Here is a 26676-nt window from a genome sequence, read left to right on the forward strand (position 1 = left end):
TGTCCTAGGTTCATCTCAATATTATAAGGTTATTATCCTCTGATTAAGATAAATAAATAAATTTAAAAAGAAAAAAATCCAGATGTGTAAATAAGCAAGAAAATATCCATGACGAGGGAAAAATCAATTAGTAAAAACACATATTACATAATTAGCAGGGAAGGACATTAAAATGCTTACTACATCAATAATGCTTTTATTCATGAAGCTGAAGAATACTGAGTATGTTAACATGTAAAATAGAAATGCAAAGACTGTGGGAAAAATATTAATTGTGCATCAGAGTGCTTTGAAGTAAATTTAAATGTGCTAAAATATATGTAAATGGAATCCCCCAGGAAGTGAAAGACAAGAGAATAGAGAAAAGAACTTCATAATTACTGGCTGAAAAATTTCCAGGTCTGATGAAAGCTTGAAAACTGTTTACACAGAAGCTCAATTAATTCAAGGACAAGAAATATGACAACTATACAAAGGCACATCATAATGCATGGTTTAAGACAATCAACCAAAGAAATGTAACCAGAAGGAAAAACAGACACAGTAGAACAAAAAATGGGAATTACAGCAGATTAGGCAAATGAAACAATGTTAGCCAAGGGACACTGGCACCACATCTTAAATACTAAGAGAAATATAATTGACTCAGAATTCTATACCCAAGAAAAATACATATCAAAAACAAGATAGAATACTTTCTCAGACATAGAACAACTACAAGACTGCATAACCCTAACAGACCAATGTAATAAATGATTTTTAAAAGGTCTCAAGTCAGAAGGAATTTAAAACGAAGTGGAAATCTGTATCTACAGGGGGAATGAACAGTACCAAAAATGATAAACATGTAATATGTATTAAAATGTTAATATAGGGACTTCCTTGGTGGTCCAGTGGTTAAGGATCTGCTTTGCAATGCAAAGCATTTGCAAATGGCAAAGGTTTGTTCCTTTGCCAGAGAACTAAGTTCCCACATGCCACTGAGCAACTAAGCCTGCATGTCTCAAATAGAGTTTACACACTGCAAATACTGAGCTTTGCCTCCTCAAAGACAGTCCCTACCAATAGGAAGATCCTACATGCCACACTAAGACCCAGTACAGACAAAAAAATTATAAATAAATAAATAATAATTATCATAATTAATAATGATAGACTGGCAAGTTAAAGATGCATCCCATGGATCTTAAAACTACTTAAAAAACAGTTACAGTTAATAAAGTGACAAAGGACATAAAAGGGAATCAGAAAAATTACTCAATCACAAAGAAGTCAGGGATAAAAAAAGACATGAAAAGAAAGAACATGGGACAAACTGAAGACAAAGAGCAAGATAATAGAATTAAACCCAACTAGAGTTAACCTTTCAGATGTGAACCCAGAGTTAAGATGTAATTCAGGGCCCAGACAATAGTAGATCCCCATACACTGCAGTCTGCAGCCGAAACAGAGCCTACCAGGCCCCAGGGCACAGAACAGCACCAAAAGTTTATACTGAATGGTAAATTAGAAGACTTCAATCATACAAAGTACATTCTCTGTTTATAAAGAGATGGCACTAGGAATCAATGTTCACTGGACAGAAGAAGAATAAGGTGCTAGCATAGTGTGGACCTTCCCTCTTTTACAACTCTAATTAAGCCCAGGAAGGAGCAGATAAAAAGACAGGACTTACATCTCTTCAACACTAGACATACTTGACATACATAGACAATACTAGACGTTCATGTTTGATTTTCATGGTTCAATCTCTTCTCTCTTCTCCTCTCTTGCTCATCCTGGGCAACAGGGACTGCTCCTCTAAACCACAGCTCAATCACTACACACAAAGCCAGATGATATTTGCCGAGTCTTTCACATAAACCAGTGAAAACTTGTTTCCTCCTATTTCGCACTCTTGGCTCTTTTCAACCAACCACGACTCTTGTCCTAACTCCTGGGGTCCTGGTCCTCTGTCACTTGCAGCCATGTTCCCATACACCAGGCCTCAATTACACCCAATGAAATTCCTATTCAGGGTGGCCATAATAGAGGCAAAAATGGAAAGAACAGGCAGCGCCTTACTCTCCTCTCTTGTTCCTTCACTACGTACATTCACTGAAAACCTGTGTAGCAAGTTTGTTACATACAAACGTTCAAGTAGAAAACTTTCAAACATGTAAAAGTGCATTTGCATGTGCCATCACATCAGTTAGTTCACAGATCTGACACACATTGTCGTGGGCATATCTAAGACAAATTGGTGTGCATTTGTGTACTTTACTGTACAGAACGGTATGGAGTACAATAGTGCAGGACTTTTATTTCAAGCTTAAGCTGCCTGAAAGGAAGCATAAATGCAGTGGTAATGTTGAAGGTACTACTATTCTATTTTTAAAGGTGTGCTTTGTTGCTCAGCTGTGTCTGAAATTTCAACATATTGCCTGCAGTCCTCCAGGCTCCTCTTGCCATGGGGATTCTCCAGACAAGAATACTGGAGTGGGTTGCCATGCCCTATCCAGGTACTGCAAGATTAAAAATATTTATTTTATTGTTTGTGTTTGTTTTCTATGTATTATTTGTGTGGAAAGTATCATAAAACTATTAAACTACATTAATACATAGACAATTGTCTTAGTTTGCTACCTAAGTAAATTTGCTGGATTTATGAAGAAATTGGGATTTTTGAACACCCTTTTCAAATGTAACTTGTTCATATACAGGGCACTTACTGTTCTTCTAAACCTGTGGATCCAAAAGTGAATGCATCCCCTCCAGGTCCAAGGAAGTTACATTCTTGGTTGGGATTTTAGAGGAAACATGAGATCTCCATAATTCTAGCCATTTCAGTCTTTTCAAAAGATCTTGATCAGGACAAACAAATAGTAAAGTAGAAATAGTCATTGTGTTTCTACCCACTTCTACAAAGTGTTGCTAAGTTCTCAATACTGGATCTTGTAATGCTGGTGGACTAGATGGAGAAGTGATGTGAACAGAAATAAGGAAGGTGAGACAGGTAGGTCAGAATGTGAGGTAACACAGACAGATATTTAGAAGCTGAAGAATTGAGAGAGATTTGGGACCTGAGTTGGAAAAGCAGTTTTCAAAACAAATTGGATGATGTGGTATGTGTAATCCTCACTTCATTCATTAGAAGATCTCTACTGACCAGTCTGCTTCTATTTTCTGGAGCAAAGTTCAGATCCAGCTAGCTGTTTCTCATTGCTGCTCCTTTCTCCTGGCTCCCACACTATGCCCAGCCGTCCAGCTTATTCCATTCTTTTTGTTTGTTTGTTTGTTGTTGTTGTTCTTTAAGACAGACACTGCGGGCTACCTACAAAATGATCTATTCTCTGCTTCTCTTTCAAAACTGAAAATAGTTTGTTATATGGCCATGAGCCCAGTAGCTACAGGACTGCATTTCCTGCCCACCGGTGCTCTTAGTCATGAGTGGAGACTTACAGATGCATACAGATCTGTAAGAGGGATTTCTTGGAAGATTGCTTTCAAGAAGCTGATTTAGCTGAGAGGTGTGACTCTTCCCTTCCCTACTTTCTTCTTAACTGCTCCTTGGATTTTGGTTGTGATGGCTGAAACTCCTGCAGTTGTATTGAACAATTATGTATCCTTGGAGACAGATACCACCCAAGCTCTGGCTGGCCCACCTCCAGCTTTGTTTCAGTGGGAGAGAAAAATCAAGTTTATCTTGCTAAATTATAGTTGTTTTAGTTTTTTGCAATGTGCATCCAAACTAATCCTGATACCACTATGTGTTTGATATGATATAGCCTTATTATTTTGTTGGGTTTAGTGAATATATTTATGTTTTATATTTCTCTAGTTTTTTATTTCATAAATTGATTCATCAATTTATTTTGAATTTTTATACTTTCTTATCTTCTTTCCATTCTTGTTTATTCCATATTTGTACAGCCTGGGCCATGTCCTCTCTTATAACCTCATCCATATCTATATCTGCAGGCTAAAACAGACCGAGAGCTGTGTGGAGGGGACCAAAGAAGAATGAATACAGGGATATGAAAGAAGAGTGGTGGCCCTTGTTACTCATTGTGAATGTTCTTCAGTAGGATCACATTCTCCTGCCCTACCATGTGCCCACCACTGCCAGGTTTGCCATGACCATGGAAGATATTTTGGCCAGTGGAATTTGAGTAGAGATGATATGTCACTTCCAAATGGAACTGTTATTTTCTGTCCCACTAGCTGGAATGCAGATATAATGACAGGTGCTGGAGGACCCATGTTAGACCAGAGGTAAGTAGCAAAAGTGGAAGATGTGCCAAGAAAGAAGTGGGCCCTCATCTCTATGGAGAGACCTGCACTAACATTATATGACAGAGAATTGAAATTGTATTGCATTTAAGACAATGTTATTTAGGTTATGATTACACTTATAATAGAATAACTGATCTTTGTGTTAGCCTTGTCTTGACATTAGGGTCTGAATGAGACAATATATACTGACATATACTTAGAAGTGAGTCAAGTGACAGCCCTGCCCTCTGGAAGCTGTGCTCTAGTGTGGGATTCAGAAACTGAAGCAAGAACAAAGCCACATGGCAGGACAGCTTCAAGATCCTGTAGGAACCCTTGGGAGGGGAACCTCAATCAGTCCTGATCTCAGGAGGTTGCTTGAAGCAGGGACAATTCTCTTTCAGACTCCTCCTAAATAGGCCATGGTGCCAAGTTTCATGTAAAAGTGATTTATTTCAAATTCCTTCCAGAGTGTTTTCCCTTTTGATCCAGTGCTTAAGATATGCGTTTGAGACCTGGTTTCGGAAGATTGCAAATGCCCCAGGGCAACTAAGCCGGTGGGCCACAACTACTGAGCCTGAGTGCCCTAGAGCCTATGATCTACATCAAGAGAAGCACAGGATTGAAAAGCCAGTGCACTGAAATTACAGAGTAGCCCCTGCTCGCTGATAATAGAGAAGTCCTGAGCAGCAATGAAGACCTGCTGCTGCCACGAAGTCACTTTAGTCATGTCCAACTCTGTGTGTCTCCATAGACCGCAGCCCACCAGGCTCCCCTGTCCCTGGGATTCTCCAGTTAAGAACAGTGGAGTGGGTTGCCATTTCCTTCTCCAATGCGTAAAAGTGAAAAGTGAAAGTGAAGTCGCTCAGTTGTGTCTGACCCTCAGTGACCCCATGCACTGCAGCCATCCAGACTCCTCCATTAATGGGATTTTCCAGGCAAGATTAATGGAATGGAGTGCCATTGCTTTCTCTGCAATGAAGACCTAGTGCTGACAAAAAAAAAAAAAAATTCTCCCAGAGAAACCAGTGAGGTCTCAGGGGAAGCAGGACATGAAAAAGGATCAAACCAGTCTGGGTCTTATATCATGCAAGTCATGGAGAGGGAAACTACAGCCTGTTTTCACAGGGAACTTGGGATATAAGTTGTGCCTCAAACGAGCCCCAACCCAAGGCTGGGAGCTGGGATTTCATGCTCCCACTAGTGCATCCCTCTCATCCTTCAACAAAACCCAGCTGGTGTCTCCAAGCCTTTGTATTAGATCCTACAAAGACAAATCAAAGGTGACACTAGAATCAAAAAACACCAAAGCTCAGAAAATGCAACCTCAGATAATGTCTAGATTTCTGCACCCAGTCTGCCATCTTCAGCATCATATCTGAAATTCTGCGAGTCTAAAGAACTCCATGGGTCTATACATGTAAGCTTTAAAAAAAAAAATTCAGGTTTAAATTATATACGAGTGTAGTTGATTTACAGCATTGTATTAATATTAGTTTTATGGGAAATTAATTTCCATATACATACACATGTATCCATTGTTTCTTAGATTCTTTTCCAATATAGGATATTATAGACTATTGAGCAGAATTCCTGTGCTGTACATTAGGTCTTTGTTGATTATCTACTAAATAAAGTAGTATACATATATAAACTGAAACTTTCAATTTATCCCATTCCCACCTTTCCACTTTGGTAACTATAATTGTTTTGATACAGGGAAGGGTCTAGGCACTTTTTGGATGAGGGTCTGTGTTTGTGAGTGTGCAGTTGCCAGGGAAATCAAGCCTGAGAAAGACACATTTGAGATGATGGTAAATGTTGAGAAAGACCTGGCCATGCAAAAAGCTGGGAGAAAAACATTCTAGATGTGGGACGTAGACCCTGCTAAGACCAAGGTAACCAAGTTTAATGAATGGCTACCCTTCCACTGTTAAACCTTCCTTCCATGCTTGGAACTTGGCCTATAGGTCAACCACCATGACCTCATCCCATGCTTCAGTTGTGAGTTAGCAGCAATGAGGCATTTCAGCCTTCCCAAGAAGGGAGAATCTGGGACTATCACGAGGCTGAATATGCTCTGGACTCAGGGACATGTCCACAAACTGGTTATCACCTGGAGCATCAAGTGCTAGGGGCACCACCAATGCCTCTGACTATCTCCATATATGTGTTCTCAGGAGGAGAAACACCAAGGAACAGATAGAGCAATAAACAAGCAATGACTCTTTTTCATCTTGCCCTGTGTGATTCCCACAGCCCTTTGACCACACTGCTTTCTGCTCCAAACTCTTTCCTCTTTTGTTTCTTCAAAGGTGGCTTGTGAATAATATCAGCACCTTACTGTGAAGCCTGGTGGCTGGAAATGAACTCACAGTTATCTGGGACCCAGAGATGTCCAACTTTGTCCTGTGTTTCTGTCCTTTTTCTCCAACTAGATTCATAAAGCAAAGTCCTTACAAAATATAAAGGTGATTGTAATTCTTTCATGGCCTTTGAATCTCCAAGGTCTATTTGGAGCATCAAAGAGGGAACACATCCTGGCATCCAGGCTAGTCTCAGGCCCTGACCTCACTCAGCCAGTGGTTCCCTGAGGAAACATAAGGCACATATCTAAGTTGCCAGAAGGCTGAGAAGAGACAACTTCTCACTGTGAATGCAGGTTCATGTTACCCAGTCAGCCAAGGGTCTGTCTTGTGTGAATGAGGAGCAGGAGCTCTGGGGATCTGAGTTGGGAGTGAGTCAGTCACCAGCTGCACGAGGGCATCCTAGGGTCACTACAGCTGGGCCTCTCCCACTGTGCCTGGAACCAAGAAGAAACAGCCCTGAATATTGCTTTCCTGCTGCTACATGGAGGTAGGTTTGCTGATATAATCAGAACCAAACTTGAGGGGCAACGGGAAAGAAACTTCCACTCTGGTGTTTGCAGACATCTGAGAGCTACCCAGCAGTGGATGCAATTGAGCTTTCTCTCCTCTTTCCCTTCCTGGAAGTCTCCTAGCCTGGGAACCAGAGTTCCTGGGTCCCAAGTCTTCACTAACTTACCTGCAGCTAAGGTGAGTCATACCCCTCAGGGTTTAGTTTCCCATCTCTTGGATGAGGGAGACTGGACTTCTTCCAGAGCATTTGTTCCAAACTGAGGCTAAAAGCCAATCAGTGGACAAGTGGATCAGAGGTGGGTGTTGCTGAGGATGCTGAGATTTCCTCTGGTGGGCAAGGGGATGTAACTCTCTGATGATGTTCATGTGTCCTGGGCTTAGGACTGGGAGTGGTAGACCACTTGGCACACAGCTGCTGTGACACCGAGGACCTTAGAGGCCTTACCCATTGGAACTTACCTTCATTTGGGTTCTGTGGGATGAGATCATGTAGTTATAAGTCAGAAATTACCAACTGGAAAGCTTGTAGATTCCTAAGCAGAAACCCAAATTAGGCTGATGAATCATCTCTCCAAAAAAATCTGGGACCTAGATATGCCAGGACTCTTGGATAAATTTTGTAGTATTATAAATATCATCTAAAGTAGGTCATCTTTTGGATGACCTGCCATTTACTCTCTGGCTTGGGATAATACCCACAGTTAGAGTGGAATCAAAGGGCCTCTGGGGGAGGCTGTCCCTCTCCCTGTGACTCATTAGCAGTGAGTACATCTCTCTCAACTCCACATCTAGAACAGGGATTCCAGCAGGAAGGACGTTACCTCCAATTTTAACCAGAAGACTCAAGAAGGTCTGGCCCTCAGGTGGGCCCTATTCTTTTCCCAGTGCTTCTTCCTTCCCTCCTGGGTTCTGTGCTAGCTGCCCACCTCCTGGCTACTTGGTTCTGCGTTCCTTCTCCCTTCACTTGTAGATATCTAGGCAGTCCCACCTGTGGCTCCCTCCCTACCCAGGCCCAATCCCTCACCTGCAGATGGCACTAAAGAAGGGAGAACCTAGACTGGTCTTCCAAGTTCATTCTTTCTAAAAATGTCTGCATTCCTCCTGCTTCCGGACCCTGTCCTGAATCATCCACATCTCCAGCTAGATGACTCAGCTTAGCAGAGGAATGGAGATGCAGATAGGGAGGGGGGCGGTAAGGGTGTCAGGTGTGGGGGACAGTTTTCAGATGACAATAGATGAGTTGAAATAAGGAGCATGTGGTTTTCCAACCATTCATACATTGGGGATCTGCCAGAATCTGTTATCTTGGGCTGCTCAGAGTATCAGTAAGACAGAAACTTCAAAATGGACTTTCTATAAACTTACTGCAAAACAATTTCAAACAACAAATACAAGAAAGAAGAGTGTCATGAACCCTATATTTCACCATTTGGCTACAATAACTACAAAACTAACCTCTTAGTCCCACAGGGTGTCATAGACTGGAGACTATGCAACATCAAGGTGGTGGACAATTGAGTTCCCAGGGAAGACATTCTTGACTTGCGCATCAGTCTTTCTCTTCTTGCTATGTTCTCACATGTGGTGGCTGATGGGAAGGAAGAAGAGGGAGAATAAGAGGGAAAAATAAGGAGAGGCTAATCTCATCATGAGGAACCACCATCAACACCCCATGTCAACCTGGGTACCTCCCAAAGGCCCTACTTCCTAATACCATCACATTGGGAGTCAAGGGTAGACACAGTTCAATCCAAAGCAGCTATGCAGATCTGTTTTTAAATCAAGACAGACACTCATTTCACCAAATGTACATAATGAGTATTTGTAGTAGAATAATTGGATATGAAAAAAACGCTCTTTTGTTCCCAAGAAAATGAACATTTTATATCCAGTCCATGTGCAAATTTCCCTGATTCTCAAAAAGCAGATGTCTTTTCACAGTTTATTGAAGAATGTAGTCATATGTTGCACTGGTCATTCTCCTTTCAGACAAAATAGCTGTTTCTCTCCCAATTTTAATGCCATTTATTTGTTCAGAAACAGGGAGGAAGCAGGGTGGTTTGTCTTACAGAATGTCCCACTCTTGGGTTTAGAGCAGGAGTCCAGAACACCAGCACAGTGGGCCAGGACCAGTACCAGTCCTTAGTCTATTAGGAACCAGACCTCCATAACAGGATCTGAGCTGCAGGCCAGTGAGTGAGGCTTCATCTGTATTATAGCTGCTCCCCATCACTGTCTCATCACCCCTAAAAGGGACAGTCTAGCTTGTTTTCCTGGAACTCTTTGTAGTTACATAACATATGCTTAATAGAAACAAAAACAGCTTAAATATTGTTGACTGTTTTCCTTTCTCAGTTCTCAGAATGGTAAGTTGGTGCCTTAGCAGTCTATCACAGTGACAAATTAGATGATGCCTATTAACATTTGGACACATTCTGCCAGCTTAAAATTCAATACTAAAACAAAACAAAACAAAACAAACAAACAAACAAACAAAAACTAATGCCATGGGATCCAGCCACATCCTTCATGGCAAATAGAAGGAGAAAATGTGGAAGTAGTGACAGATTTATTCATCTTAGCCTCTAAAACCATTGTGGATGGTGCCTGCAGCCATGAAATCAGAAAACATTCGCTTCTTGGCAGGAAAGCTATGAGAAACATAAACAGTTTGTTGAGAAGCAAAAACATCATTCTGCCCTACAAACTGGTAGATATTTGCCCTTATCATTTGGATTCCTAAACTTTCTGTCCAGTCCCCATTGGTCTTTTAAGTCCCTCAGGTTTCTTTTCCTTCCTGATTTCCAAGATTATTTTGTGCATTTCTTTACCCAGTCTTGAAATCAGCCATCTCTTTAAGATTGTCAGATGGGAAATGTATTTAGAAGCTACATGTTAGACCTCAGAATAGTCACTGTTATCAAGTTGTCACTGTTTCTAGGCTTTACAGTGGTCGGAGGAGGAAGTACACATTTTCATTAGAATATGTGTTAAAATAAAATAAAATTAAAAGCAATATAAAATTAAAATTATTTTATATTTTTATAATAAAATAAAAAGCAATTATTAAAATAAAAGCAATATAATTAGTTGGTACAAACTTATGCTTTCAGTTCAAGATTTAAGACAGGAGAATTTGAATTAAATCTCTTTATGTTATGTGTGAACCTCTTTTTCTAGCCGCTGAAAGGCTTACTTCAAAACATTAGTTTTAATTATTTTCTTACTTTTACCTGTTAACATACATATGATTCTGTCACAATAACAGAAACAATATGAGGAACAATAAGTTGTTGAATTATTGCCCCCCACAGCTGCAATGGCAGTGCAGATGCATGGCGACTGCAATGGCAGTGCAGAAGCCTGGCAGAGAGGAACTACCCCACGTCCAAATCAGGGGCAGCAGCCGAGTGGAGCTACCCTACTTCCAAGGTAAGGAGCAGCAGCTGCACTTTGCTGGAGCAGCTGTGAAGAGATACCCCACGTCCAAGGTAAGAGAAACCCAAGTAAGATGGTAGGCGTTGAAAGAGGGCATCAGAGGGCAGACAGACTAAAACCACACTCACAGACAACTAGCCAATCACATGGACCACAGCCTTGTCTATCTCAATGAAATTAAGCCATGCCATGTGGGGCCACCCAAGATGGATCAGTCATGGTGGAGAGGTCTGACAGAATGTGGTCCCCTGGAGAAGGGAATGGCAAACCACTTCAGTATTCTTGCCTTAAGAACCTCATGAACAGTATGATAAGGCAAAAAGATAGGACACTGAAAGATGAACTCCCCAGGTCGGTAGATGCCCAATATGCTACTGGAGATCAGTGGAGAAATAACTTCAGAAAGAATGAAGGAATGGAGCCAAAGTAAAGACAACACCCAGTTGAGGGTGGGACTGGTGATAGAAGCCATATTCAATGCTGTAGAGAGCAATATTGCATGTTAACTTGGATTGTTAGGTCCATGAATGAAGGCAATTTGGAAGTGGTAAAACAGGAGATGACAAGAGTGAACATAGACATTTGAGGATTCAGAGAACTAAGATAGACTAGAATGCGCGAATTTAACTCAAATGACCATTATATCTACTACTGTGGGCAGGAATCCCTTAGAAGAAATGGAGTAGACATCATAGTCAACAAAAGATTCTGAAACGCAGTACTTGGATGCAATCTCAAAAATGACAGTATGACCTCTGTTCATTTCCAAGGCAAACCATTCAATACCATGGTAATACAAGTCTATGCCCCGATCAGTAATGCTGAAGAAGCTGAAGTTGAACAGTTCTATGAAGACCTACAAGACCTTTTAGAACTAACACCCCCAAAAGATGTAATTTTCATTATAATGGACTGGAATGCAAAAGTAGGAGTCAAGAAACACCAGAAGTAACATGCAAATTTGGAATGGAATACAGAATGAAGGAGGGCAAAGGCTAATAGAGTTCTGCCAAGAGAATGCACTGGTCATAGCAAACACCCAATTCCAACAACACAAGAGAAGACTCTACATATGGACATCACCAGATGGTCGGTACCAAAATCAGATTGATTATATACTTTGCAGCCAAAGATGGAGAAGCTCTATACAATCAGCAAAAACAAGACTGGGAGCTGACGGTGGCTCAGATCATGAACACCTTATTGCCAAATTCAGACTGAAATTTAAGAAAGTGGAGAAGAGCACTAGACCATTCAGGTATGACCTAAATCAAATCCCTTAGGACTATACAGAGGAAGTGAGAAATAGATTTAAGGGACTAGATATAATAGACAGAATGCCTGATGAACTATGGACAGAGGTTCATGACATTGTACAGAAGACAGGAATCAAGACCATCCCCAAGTAAAAGAAATGCAAAAAAGCAAAATGGCTGCCTGAGGAGGCCTTACAGATTGATGTGAAAAGAAGGGAAGCAAAAAGCAAAGGACAAAAGCAAAGATATACCCATTTGAATGCAGAGTTCCAAAGAATAGCAAAGAGAGATAAGAAAGCCTTCCTCAGTGATCAATGCAGAGAAATAAGAGGAAAACAGTAGAATGGGAAAGACTAGAGATTTCTTCAAGAAAATTAGAGATACCAAGGCAATATTTCATGTAAAGATGAGTTCAATAAAGGACAGAAATGGTATGGACCTAACAGAAGAAGAAGATATTAAGAAGAGGTGCCAAGCATATACAGAGGAACTGTACCAAAAACATCTTCATGACTCAGATAATCACGATGGTGTGATCACTGACCTAGAGCCAGACATCCTGGAATGTGAAGTCAAATGGGCCTTAGGAAGCATCACTATGAACAAAGCTAGTGGAGGTGATGGGATTCGGGTGAGCTATTTCAACTCCTGATAGATGATGCTGTGAAAGTGCTGCACTCAATATGCCAGCAAATTTGGAAAACTCAGCAGTGGCCACAGGACTGGAAAAGTCCATTTTCATTCCAATCCCAAAGAAAGGCAGTTCCAAATAATGCGCAATCTATAACACAATTGCACTTATCTCACACGCTAGTAAAGTAATGCTCAAAATTCTCCAAGCCAGGCTTCAGCAATATGTGACCTGTGAACATCCAGATGTTCAAGCTGGTTTTAGAAAAGGCAGAGGAACCAGAGATCAAATTGCCAACATCCGCTGGATCATCAAAAAGGCAAGAAAATTCCAGAAAAACATCTATTTCTGCTTTATTGACTATGCCAAAGCGTTAGACTATGTGAATCACAATAAACTGGAAAATTCTGAGAGATGGGAATACCAGACCACCTGACCTGCCTCTTGAGAAACCTGTATGCAGGTCTGGAGGCAACAGTTAGAACTGGACATAGAACGACAGACTGGTTCCAAACAGGCAAGGAGTACGTCAAGGCTGTATATTGTCACCCTGCTTATTTAACTTATATGCAGAGTACATGATGAAAACGCTGGGCTGGAGGAAGCACAGGTGGGAATCAAGATTGCCGGGAGAAGTTATCAATAACCTCAGATATGCAAATGACACCACCCTACTGCAGAAATTGAAGAAGAGTAAAGAACTTCTTGATTAAGGTCAAAGTGCAGAGTTAAAAGTTGGCTTAAAGCTCAACATTTATGAGGCTGGGCATACACACTGAGGAAACCAGAAGGGAAAGAGACACGTGTACCCCAATGTTCATCGCAGCACTGTTTATAATAGCCAGGACATGGAAGCAACCTAGATGTCCATCAGCAGATGAATGGATAAGAAAGCTGTGGTACATATACACAATGGAGTATTACTAAGCCATTAAAAAGAATACATTTGAATCAGTTCTAATGAGGTGGATGAAACTGGAGCCTATTATACAGAGTGAAGTAAGCCAGAAGGAAAAACATCAATACAGTATACTAACGCATGTATATGGAATTTAGAAAGATGGTAACAATAACCTGGTGTACGAGACAGCAAAAGAGACACTGATGTATAGAACAGTCTTATGGACTCTGTGGGAGAGGGAGAGGGTGGGAAGATTTGGGAGAATGACATTGAAACATGTAAAATATCATGTAAGAAACGAGTTGCCAGTCCAGGTTTGATACACGATACTGGATGCTTGGGGCTAGTGCACTGGGACGACCCAGAGGGATGGTATGGGGAGGGAGGAGGGAGGAGGGTTCAGGATGGGGAACACATGTATACCTGTGGCAGATTCATTTTAATATTTGGCAAAACTAATACAATTATGTAAAGTTTAAAAATAAAAAAAAAGAAAAAAAAAAAAAACTCAACGTTTAGAAAACTAAGATCATGGCATCCAGTCCCATCACTTCATAGCCAATAGATGGGGAAACAGTGGAGACAGTGGTTGACTTCATTTTTCTTGGCTGCAAAATCACTGCAGATGGTGATTGCAGACATGAAATTAAATGACACTTACACCTTGGAAGGAAAGTTGAGGCTAATCTAGACAGCATATTGAAAAGCAGAGACATTACTACGTCAAAAAAGTTCTGTGTAGTCAAGGCTATTGTTTTTCCAGTGGTCATGTATGGAAGTGAGAGTTGTACTCTAAAGAAAGCTGAGCCCCGAAGAATTGATGCTTTTGAACTGTGGTGTTGGAGAAGACTCTTAAGTGTCTCTTGGACTACAAGGAGATCCAACCAGCCCATCCTAAAGGAAATCAGTCCTGAATATTCACTGGAAGGATTGATGCTGAAGCTGAAACTCCAATAATTTGGCCACCTGATGTGAAGAGCTGACCCATATGGTACAGGGAGGAGGGAGGGGGGGTAAGGATGAGGAACATGTGTATACCTGTGGCGGATACATGTTGATGTATGGCAAAACCAATACAATATTGTAAAGTAATTAACCTCCAATTAAAATAAATAAATTTATATTAAAAAAATAAAAAAAAAGAAAATTCCCTAATGTTGGGAAAGATTGAGGGCAGGAGGAGAAGGGGATGACAGAAGATGAGATGGTTGGATGGCATCACCAAGTCAATGGACATGAGTACTTGTGGACTCCGGGAGTTGGTGATGGACAAGGAGGCCTTGTGTGCTGCCATTCATGGGCTCACAAAGAGTTGAACATGACTGAGCAACTGAACTGAACTGAATTTGTTGAATATAGTGCCACATTTCTTTCCTTTTTTTCTTTTGGTTTTCTTTGGTTTTGTTTTTGATGGGCAGTATTTTTGTTTTTCTTCAGAAGATATTCCCCTCTGAATGTAGAGTCATAAGTCTGAATTTTTAAGCCACTTAAGCAGTGTATTGTTACAGGTAACTAGTCAACAACTTGATGCAATTAGATTTATTAGTCTTTGTTTTCAATTTGTTCAGTTCAGTTCAGCCCTTTAGTTGTGTCCGTCTCTTTGCAGCGCCATAGACTGCAGCATGCTAGGCTTCGCTATCCATCACCAACTCCCGGAGCTTGCTCAAGCTCATGTCCTTCGACTTGGTGATGGTATCGAACCATCTCATCTGCTGTCTTCCACTTCTCCTCTTGCCTTCAATCTTTCCTAATATCGGGGTCTTTTCCAATGAGTCAGCATGTTTAGTATGCATTCAGTCTCTTTTAAAATCAACCAACATGAATTAAATTTCTCTCTGTCCCCACTGCACTCCCAACTCTAGGCCAGAAACAAAAAACTGCAGAGACTGAAGGCTGAAACCAGCACACCACTGTGGAGATTTGTTCCCACTTTCTTTTTGGGAAAAAAAGAATTAGTTGCCAACATTAAAATCAGTAGATTGTACACAAATATCCAAACTTCTGATTCTCTTGAAAACATGGCCAACTGGCCTGCTTTCCAGCATCGCTGAAGTGGAGGAAAGGCTGCTCCCAGTGGTAAGGCCTGTGCTGCCCAGATTCCAACATGGCCACCTAGTCTTAGTATCATATCTCCTGCCTCTTGGGGCCATGAGTTTGTGAGACTAGATTTCTAGCTCTCTTAAGATAAAGACTACTTTTGTCTTGATCAACTTTGACTTTGAAGCCTTTAGCCCAGAACCTAGCACACATTTCTTCCTTGTACAGTTGTTGGATGATATAAAATATCTTGTGGATGCATATGACATTTCTTCCAATACTGAAACCATGCAATTGAAGTACTGCTCTGCCCTATATTTTTGATGCAGACTGGCATCATAGGGGCCCCTGATGTCTGCCATTAGACCCACTACCTAAGGCAAGGTGTATTTCCCTGGGCTGTCCCTGAAGTCTTCACTTTGCCATTTGACAACTTATCCTCCTAGGAATCTCCTCTCCAGCGAACACAGCAATGAATATCTCATGAAGTGGCTAGGAAGATGACATGAAACCACACGTGTAGAGTATGGCCCCTAGTATCCATTTTCATGATGTTCTTAGCCATTTTTTCTCCAAGTAGGCAAGATTCTCCATCTTATTAGATGTCCATGCAGATCAGTTTGACTTTCCAACCAAGCTTCAAGGAAGAGATTATGTTTCAATTCTCTGTATTCTGAAAAGCTGCAAAGTCCACTCACCAAGGCCACTGATGAAGGTAAAGATTTTATCGATTTTATCAAGAGCTTTTTTTTTCTTCCAGATCTTTTGGTGGTCTAAAGGGGAAAACTAGGGTAGCTTAGAGCATATATAATTAGGGGCTCCTGGTCACCACTACATGCTAAGAACCCAAACTTCCCTGAGTACTTGGAGCCAGGAAAGAAGCATGAAGTGGCTTGTGCTCCTCGGGCTGGTGGCCTTCTCAGAGTGCATAGTCAAGTAAGTATGGGGACTGTATGTCACATCATATTCTTTTCTCAGACTTTTCTTTTCATCTGATATTCTTCCACCCATCAGGTTTAGAAGGGAATGGAATATTTCCCTAAGAGTCTTAATGTTCAACTCTTACTTACTGATAAGTAACTTACTATAGGAACCGTGGGTCCCAAAGTCTTGGTGTAGATTTGCATGGTTGCACAAATCTTGGGGTCCAATCATGTCATGACCTATTGAAAATGCAACTCCTTGGAACTGTTCAGTGCACAGTCTATGCAGATGTCGATGTGGTCCTGTGGAATAGCACTTTCTACATTTTATTCAACATGTCCTCTTTTTTCCCTGTCTACCTCAGTGTGTATATGCCTATGTCTGCATCTCTGTATCACTGTCATTTATCTCTCCATCTCTTTGGAAGTCACTGGGAGTGTATTTCTCTTTCTGTTGTTTCTTTTAATTTTTCATTTGACTTGTCCTTCCTTCTCAAGCCTCTGGATTTCCATTACTTGTTCCCTATATCTTGGATTCTTCTTTCAACTCTCTCTTCTCTGACAACTTGGAGAATGATACACTGTTTTATATCTGACAAGCAGTGTGACCACAGCCAACTCAGAAACCTCTTGCATTTCAAATTGCTCCCTTGTAAAAGAGAATAAGAGTCCCCCTTCTACCTCCTTCCTTGAGGTTCTATGAGAAGGATAGTATGGGATGGCAACAGCAATGTTAATGGCTGTCATTGTTGAGACTTCCTATTTATCAGGTACCTTATATCCATCACTTCTCTTATCCCCAAGATATTCTATTTGGAGGGTTTGTATTGTTACATTCCACCATTTTACCAAAGAGGAGACTGAGACACCACATGGTCATATGGCTTATCCAAGATTGCAGAAAAGAACCTGTATTCAAATCTATGTCTTTGCCATGGTATAGGTATAAAATTCTGATAATAATGTACCTCATAAAAATGATTAGAAAATACACAGGGCCATTACAATGACAGTTATACCTTAACACTGACAGCTAATTGTAGCATCTTCTTTGTTTTCTTTGTCAAATGCTCGGTGAAAGAATACCTCTAAGGAGAGTGAAGACCATGAGAAAAACCCTCAGTGGGAAAAACATGCTGAAGGATTTCTTAAAGGAGCATCCTTACAGACGGTCCCAGATTTCTTTTCGTGGCTCAAAACTAACTATTTACCCGCTGAGAAACATTATGGATGTGAGTATTTTGGGAGGATGGTGCTCCACAGTGCCCCCTTGTTCTCTAGCCAGGCATGGGGCTCATTTGGAGGTGCCAGGTGGGATGTTGAGGGTGGGGTTCCTGCAGGAGGCAGAGACAGTGGAAAAGAGGGACCCCACCCAGAGGAGAAGGCACTCTCATCCTCAACTGTTGGTCTTGGTGACTGGGCCTGGCAATTACCAGGTGGCAGGTACATATTCATTTCTCTGTCAAGCATGTGTCATTAGTTTGATGGCGATTGTTCCTTCTGAACTACGTGAGCCACTCAGCTACAGATGAAGAGTCAGCCATCACTGATCAAAAGGTAGAACCAACTGCAAAGCAATTGTGAATCCCCAGGCAGAGGAATTCAGTTTCCACAGATGCAAGAATGACAGCAGTAAAAAGTTACTGAATCTGTATTCCATGTATGGCCATAACGATCACTGTGGTCACTGTTTTGAGATTAGACAAAGGGCTTATTTTGTCTTCAAGAATGCCCATGCCAGCCTGAGAGGTAGGCAAAGGGTAAATACATGTCAAATGAAAGCATCACCTGTGTGGTGTTGATTGGATGTGGTCTGAGTTTAGAGGGAGTGGCTGGGGTTGATCAAGAAGGAACACCTGGAGAAGAGGCTGCTAAGGCTGGGTTTGAAGAGATTACAGAGCTTCTCAAATGAAGGCACCAGACCTCCTTGGGTGTCCAGTGGTCCTAGAGGCCCAGTGCTTATGCCTCTGGGCTGCCCATGCAGGAGGTACCACTTCAACTCCTGGTCATATAGTCAATATCCTACATACAATGTAGCACAGGAAAAATATATCAAATGCAGATATGTCTGTGATCAAATTCTGTGAGGTGCACAGTGGTTAGAAAGTGATCTCAAGAGATATGTGACACCCAGAGGGAGGCATCAGTGTGGGAATAGAGGATAGCCAGTTCTGTACTAACCCACTCCCTTCTTCTCCCTGTAGTTGGTCTATGTGGGTAACATCACCATTGGAACACCCCCTCAGGAATTCCAGGTTATCTTTGACACAGCCTCATCTGACTTGTGGGTGCCCCCTGTCTTTTGCACCAGTCCAGCCTGTTGTGAGTACAGACACCCCCTACCCGGACCATCCTTCACTTGCCCTGCTGCCCTATTTTCCACCCTTGGCACCTGATGAAACTCATCTCTTGTGTCTGCAGCTACACACATTAGGTTCAGACATCTTCAGTCTTCCACCTTCCGGCCTACCCATAAGACCTTCACCATCAATTATGGATCTAGGAGAATGAACGGAGTTGTTGCTTATGACACAGTTTGGGTAACAGTGTAACAAATGCTGAGTCAAGACTGGCTATGGAGTGATCACAGCTTGCAAAACAGATGCAGGACAATCTGGCAGGACCCTTCCTAGCCTAATTCCCATATATATTGGCCATCATATCCATAGGATATGTTTCTGGGGAGGCAGTGCCTGTGGTGACACAGGAGTAAACAAATTAGCTAACCCAGAGATTTGCTTGAGGTGTGGACTTGCAGCTCCTCTGCCCATGAGCAGTTCAAGGTTCATTTTGCTGAGAGAGAGAAGAAGGGATAAAAGCACCCACTTTTATATTAACAGACTGTTCCAAGCACTTTCAGGTGATAACTAGTTTAATCCTGCAACAACCCCACACAGCAGTTACTCTGAATAGCTCATGAGACATATGAGGAAACTGAAGTACAGACCGCAAGGGCCTTGCTAAGGGCACACATGTGGTAAAATGTGGAGTTAGGCTGGCTTTTTAGGGCTGAAGTTGCTGTGGGATGTTTGGGGACAGGATAAAACTGATCTGAGGACCCTGGGGGCAGTCATTGGCTTCAGGTATCTAGAGTGCTAAACTGGGGGCCTGAGAGGTCAAGGGGCCTGATAAATGAGTTCTCACTCTAGACGACCCTTGAGAGTCTAATAAACCTATGGCCCACCTCCCCCAAAATGCCTGAGTAGTTCCCCTCTCTCTCGTACACATTCACAGAAATATACACGTATCCCCAAAAGTGAATTCCTCAGGCAGTAATTTCATAGACACTGGAAGCAAGATTGTGTTTTCAGCTTCTGTCTTCCTGGACAGATGCAGAATCCACAGTACATTACAGAGAATGCAGTCCATTCCTGTCATTAGGTCACAGTGATGCCAAAGAGAAGGCTATCTTGTTCTCGTTCATTTTGTCCATAAGGTGGCACCAATGGGACCTGGCCTGACTCTTGGTTGCCGCACCTGTACAGAAGCCACAAGGCCAATTTGACTCACTCAGATGGTGTTTTTCAGAGGGTCAGATGTTTTAAAATTCACAGCCTCTCTCAAGTGAAACCCAGATTCCCCTCCCAGCTTCGTCTAACCATCTGTGGGTCACCAAAGATAGAGCCCAGCCTCAATTCTTCTCTGAGGATCTAACGGCAATGCATCCCAGGCCAGTCCTAGCCCCACTTCACATATCTGTAAGTGGGATCACTCTTCTCTCCCACAGATTGGGGACCTTGTAAGTACTAACCAGCCGTTCTGTCTAAGCGTGGCGGAATATGGGTTTGAAGGCAGAACTTATGATGGTGTCTTCGGCTTGAACTACCCCAACATATCCTTCTCTGGAGCCATCCCCATCTTTGGCAAGCTGAAGAATCAAGGTGCCATTTCTGAGCCTGTTTTTGCCTTCTACTTGAGCAAGTAAGTCTGAGATGGACAATCAGTTTATCCAAATAAGCTGTAAGTTGCTTTCAGTTGCATGAAAATTATAGAACACTTGCTAAAGAAGTATCCTAAGATAAAATCTAACCCAGGATAACTATGGCCCCCGGGCCCTACCTGGCATCACTACTGGCTTTTATAAATAAAATATTATTGGAACACAACCCTACTCCTGGGCTCAAGATCAGTAAATTGGTCTCTGGGGGTGTGTGAGGAGGAAGGCTAATGGAAGGCAACAGGAAACAAGTTGAAGGAAAAGGCATTAGGATTTGCTTATGAATTTGATAAGGAAGGAAAGAGAAGGATGGGGGATATCTTTCCCTCCTCATTAACATTTCACTGGGAGCCCAGGACCAGCTACACAATTTGTGGAGCCAGTGAGAAATGAAAGTGTGGGACACAAAAGTGTGGGACCCCTTGTTCAAGAAATATTAGGCATTTCAAGACAGGGAGAGCGGAGCTGGGGTCCCTTCTGAGTGTGGGACCCTCTGGACAGTAGAGCTCACAGGCCAGCGGAGCCAACTCTGGGTGACCTGGACCCACACCCTTAGAACTCCCAGGCCTTGATTTTCCTGAAAAATGACAAGGTAGACAAGGGGAAGGCCAAAACACTTCAGCACCCTGTCCTCTGAGAGTGTCTGAGCACTCAGGTCACAGGAGATCCAGGGCATCTTCAGAAGACATAGTGGATGGAGCCCAGCCAAGTGATTTAACTTCTTACCTCCTCTGTGCCACTCATTAGCCAGTAACAGACCTCAGTCTGGATCTCAATCACTCCTAGACACTATTTCTGCATTTGTACATGGGGACCTTATTAGGGCCTTGATGGGTGGACCAGCACAGCTCTCAGACTGTGTTGTTGTTACTGTCCTCCAAGGATCCCAGCCTCTCTTCTCTTCAGAGACAAGCGGGAGGGCAGTGTGGTGGTTTGGTGGGGTGGACCACCGCTACTATGAGGGAGAGCTCAACTGGGTACCATTGATTGAAGCAGGTAGTGGGGTGTACACATGGACCGGTAAGCCTCTCCCTCTAAGGGTCAGCCTAAGTGGTGTTCCCACTACTGTACATGGACACAGGCAGACACACACAAATACATTCTTAAACATACAGTCACACAGACATATACACCACCCACAATGACACAGACAGACACACAGACACATGGAAACACACAAGCAGACACATCTAAACCTTCACAGAGACACATAAGAACATGCATAGCTAGTCAGAGACACACAAGCACTCACAGAGACACATACAAGCACACATACAAACACACACAAGCCCATAAATACACAAACAACCCATGGGTTCATAATACCCAGGCCTTCTGAGAAAGGCTCTGACCATGGTCCTAAAAGGGTCCAAGAGGTCTGTGCAGCTGGGAGAGGGCTACACCCACTGCCCTGTGAGGCGTGGAGCATGGTTAGAGGACTCTAGAGTGTGGTGAACAGAGGATCAGGGAGAATTTCTCCAGCATGAACAGAGTTATGATAAGATGACCAACTGTCCAGGGCTACCTAGGACATAGGAAGTTCTCAGTACAGATAAATGTCATTTTAAAAACAGGGACAGTGAGAAAATGGGGAAAACTGGTCTTCTTAGGGAGCAACTACCCAGCAGCAGAGAGAGGTTGGCTGCAGTCTTAAGACGTGAAAGCAACTAATAAAACAGACATTCCATGTTCTTGGGCACACAGTGGGACAGGGGCTATAACAGAGAATCAGGAAGGTGGGATCCAGGAGTGACCTGAGGACAAGAGGCATAATTGATAGGATTCTGTGTGATACCCTCAGACAAAAGCTGACCTGTCCTTTGGTGTTTCTGTGGGCTAGTCATGTATTTCCTGGCCAGGGTCTCAGGGTCTGAGCTGGTTGTAGGAGCAGTGCTGGGAGATACCCTCTCCCAGAGGAACCCCTCTCTCCTACCAAGAGAATCTGCTGTCCCTGCAAATCTCCATCTTCACTCTGTGTGCAACCCATTATTCCCCATCACATACAGCTCTCTGGATGTTTCTTATTGATTTCTCAGTCTTTGTTCACTCATTGAACAGACAAGCATTGAGCATTCACTGTGTGCCAGACACTTTAGGGATGCAAGGAGATTAAAACTCACCCTCACATTTAAGAAGGCAGATGTACATGAAGTGACTCGCCCAGAAGTGAATTGTGACTTTGGTACATGCTAGACATGAGGAGAAGGCAATGGCAACCCAGTCCAGTACTCTTGCCTGGAAAATCCCAGTGATGGCGGAGCCTGGTGGGCTGCCCTCTATGAGTTCTCCGAGAGTCAGACACGACTGAAGTGAGTCAGCAGGAGCAACAGCAGCAGACATGAGGAAGGGTCTACAGAGAGAGACCAAGACAGGAGAATGATAAACACTGGGGAAAAGACTTCCCGAAAACAATACAATTAAGGTGGAATATGGAAGATGAGAAGAAATTTGCTAGTCAAAGTGGAGTGGAGTCTTCTAGGAAGGAAGACCAGCTTGTGTCAAGGTACAAAATATCCTGGTGCATTCAAGTACTGCATTTGAGGATGTCAAGAAAGGTACTGTGTCGAGAGCAAAGGAAAAGAGGGCAAGAGACGAAGGGCTGTTTAGGAGACAGTCAGGAAGGGGGAAATTCTGGGGAGAATCTGAGTGACCTTGATGCCCTCTTTCTTCCATTGTCTCTCAGCATCTCCATGAAAAGAAAGGTTATTGCTTTTTCTGACAGCTGTGAGGCCCTTGTGGATACTGGGACATGACATATCGAAGCCTCAGGAAGACTGGTCAATAACATAAAGAAGCTCATCGGCGCCAGGCTATGGGGTTCCAAGGTGAAGGGTCATGCCCCAGGGTTACTTCCAGTCTCCAAACACAACAAGGAACTCCAGGGCCAATCTCTCACCCTCTCTCTCTAACTGCACTAAGTTTATTGTTCTGTGGTCAATACCCTTCCCTCTATTATCTTCACCATCAACGGCGTCAACTACCCAGTGCCAGCTCGAGCCTACATCCTCAAGGTGAGGGGACAATATTGAGGGTTGGTTCTCAAACTGGAGCTTGTAGGAACCCTTGGGCTACTGCTGGAAGGAGTGCGCCCTCTGGAGGCCATGTCACACCATTGCAGATGCTGCTGAGCCCTGTGGCTGGGCCGGTGCCTCCCACAAAACCAATCACTTGAAAGTAAAGGGCTGTGTGGGACACTGATCTTCCTGATATAAATGTGGAGATACCATACCATATGGCATGGTAGGAGTCAGGTAGAGGGGAATACTAAGTTCCTCAGTCCTCAAAGAGCTTCAATTCAATCTGAATTCAGAGATGCATGAACATGAAATTCAGCACAGCAGTCCCTGACATAGGCCATATTACAAGGAGAATGGCTGGGGACAGTCCCAGTGTGATGTCCTAGCATAAGTTCACAGTCTCCCTTCCCTTCTCAAAGCTTTCCTGGTTTGAGTGATAAATTACATGGTCAGCCTAGTTCTCGGCTGCATCTTCCCCTTGCTCTGGCCAGGTGCCTCCTTTGTGAGTTGGGGTACCTGTCCCCACTGTGGGGAGGTTGGATGCTAATGTGAATAAAGGGTGCTCAGTGACTGCTCAGCCCACATGTAGGGTGGAGGCTTCATGTCAGCTCCCTGCAAGAGTTCAGAGCAGGCTGATGGGCTCAAAGAAGGCTTTGAGGAGGAGAGGGAATTTCAGGAATTCTAAAACCAGAAACTCATTGAGCCATATGGAGGGTTGCTTGGTTCCAGGCAAAAGTGCACTGGATTCCATGCAAATGGCATCTCAAGGTGCTCTGCACTGGGGCACTGGGGACTTACTAGGGGTGATGAGGGCTACGGACTGACTGGTGGGGCTGGGAAACCAGAGTACCTTACCCACCCAAGCCTGGAGTGGCCAAAGAGGGTGAGTGTGGGCCGAAGGAGGCTTCTCAGATTTCCTGAGTTAAGTCTTCAAGAACGTGTTGTGGGCACTGATCTATTTAAGATGGATAACCAACAACGAGTTTCTTTGTAGCACAGGGAACTCCCCTCAGTTATATGACAGCTTGGATGGGAGGGGTGTCTTTGGGACCACGATACCCGGATACATACAGTTGAGCCCCTTTACTATCCACCTGAAACTCAGAATATTGTTAATCAGCTATACTCCAATACAAAATAGAGCTTGATAATAAAGTATGGATTGTGGGGATGCAGGAGGAAAACCAGCATTCTCTGCAGAGAAAACAGAGCAGGAGTCAGAAGGAAAGAAACAGGGAGTGAGGAGAGCTATGGACACACTTGTTCTTTTCTAAATAATTATATTGAAGTGTGGCTAATCTGCTGCTGCTGCTGCTGAGTCGCTTCAGTCGTGTCCGAAGTCTCACAGTGGTCGACTCTGTGCGACACCATAGACGGCAGCCCACCAGGCTCCCCCTTCCCGGGATTCTCCAGGCAAGAACACTGGAGTGGGTTGCCATTTCCTTCTCCAATGCATGAAAGTAAAAAGTGAAAGTGAAAAGGAAAAGTGAAGTCTCTCAGTCGTGTCCAACTCTTAGCAACCCCATGGACTGCAGCCTACCAGGCTCCTCCCTCCATGGGATTTTCCAGGCAGGAGTACTGGAGTGGGATGCCATTGGCCTTCAGTGTTGCATTAAGTTCTGCTGCAGAGCAATGTGACTCAGTTATACATATAAAATTATATATTTCTTCTTATTCTTTTTCATGTGGTTTATCACTGAATATTGAATATAGTTCCTTATGCTCTACAGTAGGACTTTGTTGTTTATCATTCCTCTGTTTCCCCAACTCCCAGTCCTCCCCTCCCCCACACCCTTCCTCATGGCAACCTCATGTCTTGGCCCTCTTTGGTTTTAGATAAACTCTCATATCCCCTGCTGCTGAGAAAACCCCTTGATGCTTACCAAAAGAGGGAAATAAAACAAAGAATTGAGCTGGGTCTGGATATTTGTGTGAGTCACAGGTAAGGGCTCATGCTGACTGGTGTGTGTCTCTGACTCCCCCAGGATTCTAGAGGCCACTACTATACCGCCTTTAAAGAGAGCAAATTGAGTCCATCTACAGAGACCTGGATCCTGGGTGATGTCTTCCTGAGGCAGTACTTCTTGGTTTATGATTGAGGAAATGACAGGATTGGCCTGGCACAAGCAGTGTAAATGCTTGGAGTGGTTCAGGAATCAGTAAGGCCTCTCCTAACACACACTCACTCACACTTTGGGCACTCCAGCCCAGGATGCTGGTGAACTGTATTTGGTGGTCTGTACACCCTATTCTCAGTAAAGAATAAAGGGTTTCACTCTTAATGGTACTGAAATAAATGTTGCCTCTGTTTGTGTCAGGGAGTGAAGGATCTAGAACCAAGTCTGAATCAAAATTGAGAGGAGCCCTACTCCAACTGGCTTTAAGGAAAAGGGAGACTCATTGAAATGATTCTGGGAATCCAGGACACAAGAATCAGAGCAAATACAAAGATCTCAGTGACTGGACCCAAGAAATCAGAAGTCATCAATTCTCTCTCACCCTCACTCTTTTCCTTTACTCTTCTTTGATGGTCTTAGCCTGTCAACTTTCTTCTTTAAGGCTTCTACACCTAGTGAGGGAATTCGAGCTACCTGCCCTAGGGTTTTAAATCCCGAAGGCATCACCTAGTAAGGAAAGAAGATTGCAGACATCAGAGTTCAAGGGTGTTCTCTGAATGACCCACCTCAGATCACATGTACAGCCTTAGATCAGCCATCCTGGCAGGAAAATGTGGTATTATGACCGGCTTTACATGGTCTTTGGCCCTGACCCCTCAGGACATGATAGTCAATTTCCTCCAAAACTACATGACTGAAGCTGGGGAGAGGCAGACCCAAGGATAGCGACTAGCAGGTGGTCTAGGCCATGGAAGAACTTGTGATGACCCACCAACTCAACCACCTCCTCATTCAGAGGAATTATAAGGGATAATTAAATAGACCCTCTTTGTCCCATCTCAGATATTCTTATCACTGGGCATGTCCTCCAGGGGATTTTGGGTGAGGTACTTCATGCAGAGCTGGTTCCCTTTTGTCCCACACCCAGTCACCAGCTCTCTGCCACATATGCCTGGTCTGTCCTTTCCAGTCCTACTTGGTAAGTGGTGGCCCCAGTGGATCCCTGAGCCATCCCCCTCCTCCAGGGCCCAGAATGCCCCTTCCTTGCCTGCAATGCTGCTGGGGAGAATGCAATTCATGCATCAGGGGACCCAGGGAACACAGAGCCTTCAGCATTTCTGAGCTTCTTTCAGGGGTGGAGCTATAAACTATTTGCTTGGAGCTGCCATGGTTAGGCACTTTTTCAGTGGAAGCATCCGTTCTTTCCTCCTGGAGGCCCTTAGTAGATGCCTCAGCTGAGCCAGCAGGGGTCACAGGTTGATTTCCTTTCAAATTGACTGGTTTGA

The 26676-nt window shown here is 43.3% G+C and overlaps 1 pseudogene; it reads left to right on the forward strand.

Annotated features, from left to right (window-relative positions):
• The first annotated feature begins 16076 nt into the window (after positions 1-16076).
• LOC147342106 (pregnancy-associated glycoprotein 1-like) lies at positions 16077-25519 on the forward strand (annotated as a pseudogene).
• The last annotated feature ends 1157 nt before the right edge of the window (positions 25520-26676 follow it).

The sequence above is a fragment of the Bos grunniens genome, chromosome 29 (assembly GCF_055505025.1).
Source record: "Bos grunniens cultivar Pamir isolate PY7600 chromosome 29, Bosgru_T2T1.0, whole genome shotgun sequence".
Taxonomy (NCBI): Eukaryota; Metazoa; Chordata; class Mammalia; order Artiodactyla; family Bovidae; genus Bos; species Bos grunniens.